Raw genomic sequence first — 10,748 nt, 5'->3', positions numbered from 1 at the left:
ATGAGCTAGGACAAAATGATAATATCTGTTTAAAACGAAACTGTGAAAGTCTAGAATTTAAATATTAATGTAAGAAAATAACATAGAGATGAAAAAAAATTTAAACGTGTAAGTAGATTAAATACGTGACCACTTTCTTTAATTACATGTTTACTTAAAGAAGGAAAATTACCATAGGGATATTTTTTTTTACTCTAGAAAAGAGGAAAAAAACGTTTAAGCTGCTTCTACTTTTCTAATATCAGTAACTACATTTTAATTAAATTATTGCTTTTAGACAATCTTGTTTTAAGCTGCATTTCTTTTAAAAATTTATTAGAACACATTTTATTTTAAATTATACATAGGTAATAATAAAACATTTACGTAAAACCTTATACTAGTTTGTAATTTTAGCAGTACTGTAAAAAACCAATACACCAAACATTTGTACGAATAGCATATGTGAATAGCATCATCAAATTTTAAATAAACAACTTTTTTGAAATTTGATAACTCAGTAACTATGCGACTGATTGCGTAGAAAATTTTATATTTTACTGTTTAAATTTGCATTCTTAAAAATGACGTAAATATTTACATTACTTAGAATACAATATTCTTTCGACTATTGCAAAATAAAATAATAAGATAAATAAATATTAGAACAGTTATATTTTGGATAGACTTATCTATAGACAAACGTTTTTTTAAAATTAAGCATAAAAAGTTTTTCGATTCGTTTTAAAAAGATTTCAAGACATGGCGAAATATACAAACGTTTGATCATTCTCCTATCCAAACTATATTTCGCAGACTACGGTAACTCCCCATATTTAGAGGTTGGAGTCAAGTCCGTCGGAAAAAAAGGTATGTTTACTGAAAGAAAATGATTTTTAAGTATCTGATTTCCAATCTTAAAATGTCGCCTGCACTTATTAATTAGCATATTTAAGGTTAAGCCATCAAACCATTAACATTAAGTCTTAGTACGTGAAAATCCGATCATTAGATCAAAAGTTAAGAGTGTTAAAAAATTTTTTTAATTTCGTGCACAGTACATATCGCACACTTTAGATTATATAGTTTTGATATAGAATTAGTTTCTTACTTATACAGTAAATTATTAGTAATTGTATCTAGACTGATTATTTGAAATAATTTATCAAAATTTGGAAGGTAATTTGAACAAATGGATACGAAGTGAAATTCTATGAAAAGGAAGATTTGTGAAGGTACAATGTAAAAAGTTGTCAACAAAAGAAAAGAGCTTCTTTTTATGTTGCGAACAAAAGGCAAAGAGGCACGGCATGTCATCTTCTAGAGCAGTGGTTCCCAACCTAGGGGCGATCGCCCCAAAGGGGGCGATAGAGCTTCTCAAGGGGGCGATAATCCTTANGCTCACAAGCAACAATGAATGGTTTTTTGAGCAAAAAGAGAAAGGGGCGATATGTGTCAGCCAACCCCAAGAGGGGGGCGATGGTCCACAAAAGGTTGGGAGCCACTTATCTTACGGAATTTGTGTGGTAAAAATCCTATGGGAAAGACAAGCCTTTTGATTTAATATTGAAAGAAATCGCGGAGATATGGAAGCAACAAGCTAAATGCGAATAATTCTAGCTTGGCGTTATTCTTGGAGTCGTTTTAATAGCGGTCGCCATGGAAATCAAATAGTATCTATTCATTTTATATATATTGAATTGGAAATTATATTTGAAACAAATATTAATTAATTGAATTTCCTCTATGGACAATTTAAATTTTAGAGTTTAGATACAACAATTTAAGTCCTTCATTTTAGCATAAACTCTTAAAATGCATTAAAATAAAAAAAAAGTTTAAAAAATCTGGCAGATCTTTGTTGATAAATTGCATTTTTCTCCTGCCTTTATCATGAAGCATCATTACAAAAACCTAGAATTTATTGTTAAACCTGTTCAATTTACGCAAATATTACTCCATCTGTTTATTTATATGAACTATTTGCTTTCAATCCTTCATTCCTTCCCAACTCACAACCTTATATTTGCATTCAGATATTTGTAAATATGTTTAAGCGCTTATGCTTATGACTACCCACTTGTGGCGCAACTACCACTGCGAAAATTAAGCACCAATTCACTAGTATATAAGGACATGCTAACTTGATTCAATATTAAGGTACCTTTTGATTGATAACGGTTGGCATTGTCTGATTATCTCTTCCCCACATTGGTGACCTGCGGACGGGATATCATCACGACTACTTCGATGGATGGTCCACATTGAACAGCTGGCTTGCTATCTGTGACTGCGTTATCGTCGTCCTCGCGCTATTGCTTCTCAGTCCCATTTATACACAACGGGATCCTGCACACACTTGACTTCTAATAGCAACACAGGAGTGACAACGCACACAACCATGAACTTAAATACAGCTCTCATGGATAAAGCTCAAAACCCGGTGATCTTAATCCAGCACTCCCGGTCATTCACGAATACTGCAACTAGTGGTATCCGTTCATCGAATTCTATCCCTGATAAAATTCCGGTGGGGGAGTATTGTGGCGTAACTACCACTAAGGAAATTGAACATCAATTCACTAGTACATAAGACATGCTAACTTGATTCAATGTTGAGGTACCTTTTGGAAGAGAAAGGTTGGCATTGTTGAATGATCTTTTCCCCACACACTCACTTCCTATTTGAGTTTTTAGTTCTTTGTTGCCAACACGAAAATGAAGTTTTATCGATTATACAACAATCCACATACCTATGCATTATTTTATTTAACACAAATGAGTAAATTGAAAAAAAAAGTATGTTGAAAACTACCAATTAATATAGTAAAATTTATTACATTTCAGGCTCCAAGGTAACACGAAAAAGTTTTTCTTGCCAAAGTGCTATACTAATGATTTTTGTAAAATTAACATTAAAATATGGTTTTATAATGTGTGATAGAATATGGTAATATGTAAATTATAGTAATTTCATCATGATACCTTACACTATGACATAGGAACCAGTTATTCGTTTAAATTTGCTATACAATTTATTTTGCAGTTTCGCATTTTTTTAGAAATGTGTAGATAATAATAAGAGCTATAATTTTGAAAACTACAATTTCCGATACCCTATTACCGTATGAGCGGAACATTAATCATATGAACTATTTAAATACTGTATATTTTGCTTTAATTAACAAGGATTATAATGGTTTTGTTATACCAGAAGTATCATTACCAAGACACTAAGGTAATTTTACCAGAATTTTTTTTCTTCGTGTAATTTCAAACATAATGACACAACACACATACACAAAAAGAACAAATATGGTTTTTCATTCTTAGATCTTATATACTTGACAGACATACATACATCATACTTGAGAGTCCTATAACCTGCTCGCAATGCTGTCCATCCCCTCCCTCCCAAAAAATATTGGAATACTTGCTTAGTCAGCTTGTAATATACTTATGTATTCAAGTTGACCTTTAAATGCTTGCTGGTACTCTCTTAAAAATGAAAGTCCTAAAATTAGTCAATATATACATCCTGCGAAACCTCTGATTAATAAACCTTTCATTCAATTTATATTCATTGCGATTTATTTTCAATGCTAATTGGAAATTGCATTTGAGGCAAATAATTCATGTAATTTCGTAATGAACATAATAATTGGTTTCAGTGTTCTGAGTTCCAAGTCCCTTATTGTAATTTATTTGGCTTTCTTACATTTTACATAAACTCGTCAAATGTACAAAAACCGTAGACAACGGTTACAAGACTTTAATGAAAAGTATACTTAAGATTTCTTTTTTGGGTTTCATATATATTTATTGCGTTATTTATGGTGCATTATAACTAAAATATAATCCTAAATTCTCACTAAAGCTGCGCAAGTTAATAAGTACTTGGAGGCTCCGCCCCCTGCTCGCTGACGCTCGTCAAACCCCGAGAATTGCTACTTAATCCTATGTGGTTAACGCCGTCAACCATGGCTCGTTGCGCTCGCTCGCCAATGAACACAATGTTCTAGCACAAGGACATAGTATATTATCATCAAAGACATAGTATTTTATCATCAAAGACATAGTATTGTACTTATGTAGAAGAATTCTATCAATGTTCTTATTGGTTTCTAAAAAAGTATATTAGCTATTTAGATTGTACATGGTGAAAAAATCAAAACCTTAGCTAAATGATAAACATATTAGCAAAATAAATTATCAAATATTGCAGTTACTCACCTAAATTCAACTAAATGTGTATAATAAATTAATTAACGTTAGAAATTCTGAAAGTTTTAGAAAAAAATTTTATTATTTAAAAATATAAACTTTAAACCCTAACTTTTCCTTGTGAGATAATAACCCTCAAAAAGTCTTTCATTTTCAAGAACACAATTTTTTTTTTATCGCCAAATGAAATATTTTTTGGTGATCAGCATTATTGAAATCAATTTATATATTAATTAACATTTGTGATAAAGTACATAACATTTTAGAACAAAATAAGGATGTTTTACATACAATAAATTAAAATGCATGGCTGTTAGCATTACCCGAGAAATACCACGTGGAGGTCGCCATGCTGCATTTCTAATCGGGGAGTTTTGATTTTGGCAGTTCCCCTTGCCTACTGCCAATAGAAGTTTCAATTAAATTTTTTCCAAAAAACATTTTTTTCTGCAAAGCTCTAAGAAATTAACACTAAGCATTTAGAATTTCTTTGAAAACACAATTATAGATTTGGCATCTTGGAGCAATTACTGAAAGGCTGTCAAATGACTTAACTCTTGACAGGCCAACATAAAGTTGTCCATGACTAAAAACTTGTTTAGTCAATACTAAACTGATTTTCTCAAAAGTCTGACCTTGTGACTTATTTATAGTCATGGAGAAGGCCAGCCTAATTAATTCCTAATTGAGTTTAAATTAAATATTATCATGTTTTTAGGGCATGAATCTGAATTGAACAACCTGATAATGCTCACTCTGGTTATTGTTTCCGTTTTTAAAAGCGCTATATGTTGAGCCACCTCATGTGACATTTGCCATGTGACATTTTTAGCAGCAATCATTGGTCGATTTTCTAACGTTGCCATTCGGGGAGTTGTAATGAGGCTTTTTTTTTGGTGCCGTGTAAGAGAAATACGAGATATATATAGATTATCAGGAAAATTACAGGATATGAATGGTTCGCGTTTAGTCTTTCATTTCTGCCTAAGATATACAGGTATAGGACAAAATAATAAGAACACCTGTGAAAAAATGAAAATATTTTATTAATAAGGAGTTAATGGGAGTTGGATTTTATTAATTGGAGTTCTGAAGGTGGGTATTCATCTCGGACGTTATCACCGACAGTGTAGTTTTGCGTTTTCGAGCGATAGTCCTTGATACAGTGGTCCTTCAAACACCCACAAGGTTCGCTGTTCTGGACGTTCCAGCGAGGTGCGCTCCGATTATCATGCCTCTTATAAGGTCAGAGAGGTCGGACATAATCTCGCTTTGCTAGGAACAGATTTTTCTCATGCAACTCTCACACTGCCAAATGCTAGACTGATACCTTTCCTTTCATCACCACTAGGTGTCACACTCTTGCGACACGCGCCGGCTATTGGACGGTCGAAGGACGACTCCATTCTTTCACATGTGTTCCTATTGTTTTTTCTTTACCTGTATCTTAGATTGTTTAAATTTTTCTCTTCTCATGTGAGAAAAGAATTTTCATTCTGATATATGGAAACATGTATATATGAATACGAAAAGACGGTTTAAGTTTAAACTTTGATATTGATATGAAGGGACCAAAATATGATGCAAATTTTTTACAATCTTATTATGAGGTAAAAATGAGAGATGTTTCCTTTCAAGTACCTTGTAATCAAATTAAATAAATGCGATAGCCTGTTTAAAGTTGACGCCAATATTCATTATGTACAAAATTTGAATTACGTTTTCAAAACTTCGAACAGTGAATAACATTTTTAAGAGATATTTATTACAGTTGGGTAAAATAATAAAGTTTATTAATTCAATGAATCCAATTTCGATCCAGATTTCTTAGGCCATTTCTTAAGTTTTGTTCAAGTTTTTGATAACGTTTTTTAATGATCTTAGCGATAGACAAAATATCGAGTACAGTTTCAGAAATATTGAAGAATTTTAAGAAATTTAAAATTTGTGTAAAACATTTTATTTTATTTTATAGCCCTTGTTGAACAGCCGACCCAATTTTGGGTTTATGGCTACTGATGTTCAACTCCGAAGCCTTGTAAATTTGAACCCAATCCAGAAGACAAGGGAGCTTCTGGATAAGGTATTGCGAGGAAATTTGCCTTTGTGGAGGACTTTTTGATTGAACTAACACTCATCCGTGTTGCATGGAGAGGAAAACCACGAAAACCTCAAGCAAGACAAGGGGACTCTGACCATGAATACACATGGTTAAACTAAAATATGGTCCCAACCTTAAATATTGAGTACAAAGTATGGAAGAATTATTGAATAAGTTTATTTTCGCGCCGTTGTGCTCTGAATTAATATTAGACTTGCAATAAAGTAAGCACCAATAGAGCTAATGAAATCATAACTGACATGACAAGGCAAGAGCTCCAGAACACCAAACCTATATGTCATGAAATAAAGGTTGAAAATTTTAAGCGTTTAAATTCATGACTGCTCACTGCTTGGTTTCAGTTTTCAAAGCGAAAGAGAAAATATATTTGTTATTTAACAATCTATAACTAAACACATGAGTTTTTTTTGTCGTATGCCTGTTTAGGCAGAGGGGGTGCGATTGTTCTTGTTTTTCAGTGGCGCCATCTATGACCAAGAACTCGACTTCTGCCACATCATTCTCACATCCACAATCCCGTTTATAGGGCGGGTCACATTCACACACATTCACATACACAAAGGAGAAAGGATAGAACACACAGAGAGAAAGAAACATCCATGCCTTGTTCGGGATTCGAACCTAGGACCTTTCTGATGCAAGGATAGTTCCCTGCCCCCTACACAGGCCGGTCGGCAAAAGCTCATTAGTAATTAATACAATAGAGAGAGATACTATTAACAATGAAGTACTTTCGAAATGGTTTTTATTACAAATTTACAAAATTACTAAAAGATTCCCTATAAGTATAATTCTTAAAGCATCATTGCGCTATTAATGGCTGTCCGACATTCATTCATAGTGATATCATGCTGATGACAATAATAGCATTATGTGAACTTTATATAGCTACAATATTGATAAGAGAGCAGACAGTATTTGTTATCACATATCCTCCTCACCACTGCACAAGCTGAATTTTCACTGCACAAGCTGAATTTTCACTGTAAAAGCGAATTTCTCAATACTGTTCGAAAATGCGTCACAATTTGCTCCGAAATAAATAATAGTGGAATTGGAAAACCTAATGTATTCAAAATTGAAATAACATATACTCATTATTGATCAAAATGTATAGCCTCAGAAATGATAGGCAGAGAGAAATGCGTGAGAAAGATGTTTATTGGCTGTCAGCAGGATTCGAACCAACAACCTCATTGATTGAAGTAAAATACACTAATCATCATAGTTGTTCACCAAACTCCAAAGTGGCTTACAAACCTTTATATAGTGGTCACTGCAATGATACAACATGACATATATTCCATTCACGTAAAAGTGTTTAAGATAGAGCGAAACAATCAAAAAGGGAAATAAAATTACCGATCTCCTGATTAAGCTATAGGGACCATACTTTTCAAATTACAACCCTTTGTACCACTGATATTGGAAATTAGCATGTTGTGGTGTATCATTGGTCCAGGTGTACAACTATAGTGATTCGAGCATATCCGGTTACGATACTGGAGGTTCTTGTATCGAATTCTACCGACAGCCAAAGAACAGTTTTCTCACACATTTCTCCTTCCTCATCATTATTAAGACTATGCATTTTGCTCCAAAAAAAAGTATATGTTGTTCCAATTTAGAATACGTGGGGTTTTAATTTCTGGCTATTATTGGCCTCTGTCTGTTTTATTTTATAACCGTCGTAGAACCGCCGACCCAATTTTGAGTTTACGTCTATCAGTGTTCAACCTCTCACGGTTAGCCTGGCGGCAAGAGGACTCTAACTCATGATGCATCTCCCACTGAATATATTTTATGTCAATACTGCGGTCGGTGCAAGCCATCACTGGGATTCGAATCCAGATCAGCTCACTGGGAGGTGAACACTCTATCCCCTGAGCCGGAACGGCTCCATATTTGGCTATTATTGGCTTGAAGCTATTTTGACACATTTATGCTCAGTTTTCAGAAGCTCGTTTTTACAATGTAGTCTTTTTTGAAGCTAAGATCGTTGAGAACTATTTTTGCATGGATTCTTCTTATTAAGATAAAATCTGAAAAAGAGCAATCTGATCAGCATAACCTTTTACATAAAATTAAATTCTGACACAGGGCAAGGAGATAAACAATCACTCTCTTCTTCTGATAAAATGAGTAACAAATATACGTATCATCACGACTGCTTTTAATATATAATTTTAAACATTTTGCTCAAAATCACTTAAAACGTATTTGAACATTAAAGTTAACTAAGATTCAGTTCAAGTGAAAAAAAAAAAAGGTCAAACGAGTAACTACTTAGACAAAGCTGAAAACATTCGAACTTGTTAGAATACCAGCCAAAACGAAAAATGTGTTAAAACGATATTATAAGAATGACTTTGAAATTTCCTAAAGTTATCTATATTTTCATTCCAGCTTCCGACCATAGTGGTTCGTTAGTTTTTGTTGGATTTTTATGATCACACATGTACTTTATTTATGAGAAGTTGTCTAAAATACATAATAATTGCAGTCATTTAAGGACAAATTTTAATTTTTAAACATAAATTTAGGATTTTTTTCGGAGGTATTAAGTAGTTATTTTGCAAATTAGATAATGTTATTTAATTAGAAAACGTAATAGAGCAAATTTTTTTATTTTTTTGATGTGTTTTAGGAAGTTTTCGCTAATTCCCGTTTAATGACTAAATGTAATGAGAAAATGTTGTCTGAATTTAATGTTCAATTAAATATTTAAACAGACATCTGTTTACAGAGTTTTGGGGGTGTGCTCATCACTCAGTTAAATGTGAGAATTTGCCGTTTCAAGGTTAATGTTGCGAATTACTCTGTTTCCATACCAAACATATTTATTATTAAAGTTAAACATAGAACATAAATTGTTCATTAATAAAAGCAGCTCTTTTGTTGTATTCTAACTGAAGATTCCGTATATGTTTGCTATTTCAAATGGATTAGTCATAGTTGTTTTATGAAAAAAAAAACTCGTTTCGTCTTTTTGAGCAGAATTTATCAGTTAGAATTTGTTGAGAAAGGAATTCTATCACATCATTACATTGCTGAGAGAATTCTGCCTTCAATTCTTAAAATTTAAATTAGAAGTATCAAAATTTTACACTGGTAAGTGTTTTTTTTTTAATGTTTACTTTGTTATTTGTAAAGATACTTTCAGATAAGACGATTTAACTTAAATTCTTAAAATTGGTAGTAATTGAGCTAACTAAGATGCAAATTTGTTAAAATTATATTATGGGGTAAAGTTGTACCATATTTTCTTTCAAGTGTAATTAAGCTAAAGTAGTGTGCTAAATTGCTTAAATCAAAAGCCAATATTAATTTTGTATAAAATTTGAACGATATTTTTTTAAATTTAGAACAATGAAGGATATTTCTATGTGAAACTTAGAGTAGTTGGGTAAAACAATAAAAGTTAAGAGTTTACTTATTCCCCAGTTTTCTCTTCTCCGGCCATTTAAGTTTCAAACAAGTCAAATACTGTTATTTAATGAGTTTATTAGTCGACAAATTATCGATTGCAGTTACAATAAAATTTTTATTTTATAACCGTTGTAAAACAGCAGACTCAATTTCTCGGGTTTAAAACTACTAATGTCCGACTCCTTAGCCTCGCAATTTTGAATCCTATCCAGAAGACAAGGGAACTCCTAGATCAAGTATTGGGAGAAATTTAATTTAGTGGAGGACTTTTTGATGGAACTTACCCGTATTTACGTTACATGGAGAGGAAAACCACGAATATCGTCCAGGTAATTTCAAAAAATTTACAATTCGTGTAAAATATTAAGTGCAAAAACGTTGAGAATGATTGAATAAGTTTATTTTCAATACCTTTAAGCTCTGAATAATTGTTAGATTTTGGGATTGAGAATAAGGTTGTGAAATAATAGTTTACATATATAGAGCTTTTGAACGCGAAACCTATGCCATACTGGGACATTCTTCTTCGCAAATACACTACGGCAAATAAGAATAGTTTATTATGTTATGATCCGCTGTCTTTGGCAGATAACAGGGGGAAGCGATGTTTAAACTTTGAGTGTTCGAAAAACGCTATTGTATTGATATATCTTGCCTTGACTATATTGATACAATATCAGAAAGCACTCCTTTTTGCGGATATAATCGTGTAAGCTGATGAAAAGATTATATCTTTTATTTTCCCCAAATTTTTATAGCTTTTTTTCCTTTTTTCAGATATTTTTTCCGTATTTTTATTATTATCATTGTTCTTTTTCCTTACTTTCATTACTCTGCAATTTTTTCCCTGTTATCTCTACTTTCTAACTTATTTCATGAGTTCTACTTACTTGCAGCTTATGCGCAATAAATAAAACTTATTGTTTTTCGAAATTTTCTTCGTTTTTGTATTTATACATATATATATATATTCATATATATATATATATTATAT

Source organism: Parasteatoda tepidariorum, chromosome 2 (assembly GCF_043381705.1).
Source record: "Parasteatoda tepidariorum isolate YZ-2023 chromosome 2, CAS_Ptep_4.0, whole genome shotgun sequence".
Taxonomy (NCBI): Eukaryota; Metazoa; Arthropoda; class Arachnida; order Araneae; family Theridiidae; genus Parasteatoda; species Parasteatoda tepidariorum.
This window is presented reverse-complemented; position numbering follows the sequence as displayed.